This window comes from Schistocerca americana, chromosome 7 (assembly GCF_021461395.2).
Source record: "Schistocerca americana isolate TAMUIC-IGC-003095 chromosome 7, iqSchAmer2.1, whole genome shotgun sequence".
NCBI classification, from domain to species: domain Eukaryota; kingdom Metazoa; phylum Arthropoda; class Insecta; order Orthoptera; family Acrididae; genus Schistocerca; species Schistocerca americana.
In genome coordinates this window covers 554,292,740-554,295,715 of record NC_060125.1, presented here as the reverse complement: position 1 = coordinate 554,295,715, position 2,976 = coordinate 554,292,740, and the positions used below count along the sequence as shown (strand labels likewise).

The window sequence follows — 2,976 nt, the reverse complement described above, 5'->3', positions numbered from 1 at the left end:
GAAGGAGAGGGAAAGATGAAAGGATGTGGGTTTTAAGGGATAGGGTAAGGAGTCATTCCAATCCCGGGAGCGGAAAGACTTACCTTAGGGGGAAAAAAGGACAGGTATACACTCCCACACACACACATATCCGTCCACACATATACAGACACAAAACTACATGCTGACCCAGAACGCTACGTAGTGGGCGGATACTGCGCGACACGATAACGTTTGCACTTCACACGGTCGAAATACTGTCACACAACTCGAGCAGCTCTTTCAGCATTCACTTACACTGGTGTTCAGCACAGCTCATGTTGTAGGTGTCGGATTAAGAAACCTTTTAGAGAATATGCTCCAGATTGGATGCTGCAGCTAGCAAGTGCGGCAAAATCTCAGTAGGTGGCGGGGTGCAGGTCTGCTTACTTGTGGGGCCTGTTGGTCTAGGGGTATGATTCCTGCTTTGGGTGCAGGAGGTCCCGGGTTCAAATCCCAGACAGGTCCTACTTTTCACTTTCGTGACAACCAAGCACTACGATAAACTTGCGAGTCTCTGAAAGTAAGCCATGCAACAGGACAAACTGCATGTCGGGCCACTGGCCCATGAGACTGGCAAGTGCGTCATGTGGAAAGCAATCCACGTGGCAGGATTAAACCATCTTCGCTTACTTATATCTATACGTAAAGACTGGCACGTACAACGATTCTATTCGTTTCCCAAAAACTAGTACATCGCATGCACATTTGTTAAATGCATGCGCATGCAGCACCCAAAACGGAGAGATGTCTTTCCTGCTGGGAGAAACAGCTGAGGTCATCTTCTCGCAGTTGAACCCCTTACGTTCCGTTATTAATCCTAGTAGCAAAAGCATAAGCATTTGGAGCGTTCCCTATTCACGTGTGGACTGCCATTAACAATTTATATGTGTGGACGGATATGTGTGTGTGTGTGTGTGTGTGTGCGCGAGTGTATACCTGTCCTTTTTTTCCCCCTAAGGTAAGTCTTTCCGCTCCCAGGATTGGAATGACTCCTTACGCTCTCCCTTAAAACCCACATCCTTTCGTCTTTCCCTCTCCTTCCCTCTTTCCTGACGAAGCAACCGTGGGTTGCGAAAGCTTGAATTTTGAGTGTGTGTTTGTTTGTGTGTCTATCAACATGCCAACGCTTTCGTTTGGTAAGTTACATCATCTTTGTTTTTATATATAGACGCGCGCGCGCGCGCACACACACACACACACACACACACACACACACACACACATATACACTAAGAAGTGTATATAAAGAAAGAATAGTGGCAAAGTACTCATGCACAATGAGGGAGACAAAAGCATGTGTGTTGTGGGATAACTATGAAGTAGTAATGAGCAGGAGATAGACAAGGATGAGACATGAGCAACGAAAGAAAAAGAAAGCAAGGGTGGCATTAGTCATGCTGATCATTAGGAAATGTCAGTTTAATAAATACTCTGACGAATTGTAGGATAGTGGGACTTGAATTGTATATATAGACATAGTATCTACTAAGAGTATAAAGTTGAGAAGTACAGGATGACTCTAGGGAGTAAATGAAGCAGTAAAAAGTGAATGCAAAGTGTAAAATAGATTTTTATTTTTACCAGTGAACACTTAATTATAGTATACATAGGAATGTATACTAGGGTAATGAACGGGGAAATAGGACGACCTGTGGCCTAAAAAGTAGGGGCATACCTACCAGAATGGAAAGAGGAAGTGCCCTCATAAGGTCAACCCACAAGCAAGGTATAGGTACTGATCCTAGGAGAAGAGGACAGTATCATGACAAAAGTCACAAATTTTATAGGGATTATTCTGGAAAGTTTGAATTCTATGCACAACTAACATTGTTACATTTCATGTAAGTTTATGAGTGTCAAAAAGAACACTTTCATTTTGCCCAGAGTTCCTCCAAACTACAAAAAATAGTATATACTAAGGAAAAGTAGTAAAAAAAATGAGAATGTAAAAGCAGATTACTCATGTGTCATGAACACTTGAAGTTTACGATTGAAATTAAGGAGAGTCCTTACAGTTCCTAAATACTAGGGAAGCTGACTGAACCACGAATAAATGCTCATGTCTGGATCTCAAAGTAAAGTAAGAACAGAGTAAAGAAACGCTCAGCTAAAGATTATTCTAGAGGAAAAAAGTGATTGTTGTTTAAATGAAAGATGTATGTATAAGAAAAGTATATTGTTATGATATGAAATGTTGTTATGAGTGATATTATTTACGTAATGGTTGTGTATAAAATATCATGTGTCCGATCTGAGGGGGAGATATATAGTGTTTCAAGAATGTCTGTGTAAATTCTAGAACCACTCAGCCTTCTACCATCTTGAACACATGACGTTTTAGAAGTGAGTGTGGGATGATAGAATCCTGTCTACTGCGTGTCACATGTTTGTGTGTGCAGGTTTGAAATTTAGTTGTGAGAATAATGTAGATGCAACGGTCGAATGGCAACGACAAGTACTTGTCAGGTCATCCATGGAAGTTTTAGTGAAAGTGTATGGAAGAACCATGGAGCTTCTATGTTATTCTGTGCTAATTGTGTCAGTGATCATTGTTATAATAACGAGAACAGTTGAGAAGGTACTCTTGAGAAAAACTTTTGTCTTAGCCTTGTTGAATGGAAGACGTGTTTCTGATTTATGTTGAGAATGGACATGGTGTTTAAGCCAACTTTCTCATATATGTAAATTAGTTTGTTTCTGACGTTTGGAAGCACGAGAGACTTACTAAAAAGTATAGATTTAATGTGAAGAATGGGTTTTGTAATATGTCTGAAGTTTAAATATACACTGTTAGTTAACGTAAATGAAACTTTGTATGACTACTTATTTTTATAAGTAGAAAGAGTCTTAAGGAATTCCTGTACCTAGCAGCATACTTCAGAGAAGAAGTGAAATAGAGTTTGCAGCAGCAGGCTAACCAGCAAGGAAGACCAGCCAAGCATCTCAAGTAAGTCA

General features: G+C 40.5%; 1 non-coding gene across 1 annotated transcript; it reads left to right on the top strand.

Annotated features, from left to right (window-relative positions):
- The first annotated feature begins 414 nt into the window (after positions 1-414).
- On the top strand, positions 415-486 carry Trnap-ugg. Its single transcript has one exon. It is a non-coding gene; the product is annotated as a tRNA-Pro (tRNA).
- Positions 487-2,976: the final 2,490 nt, after the last annotated feature.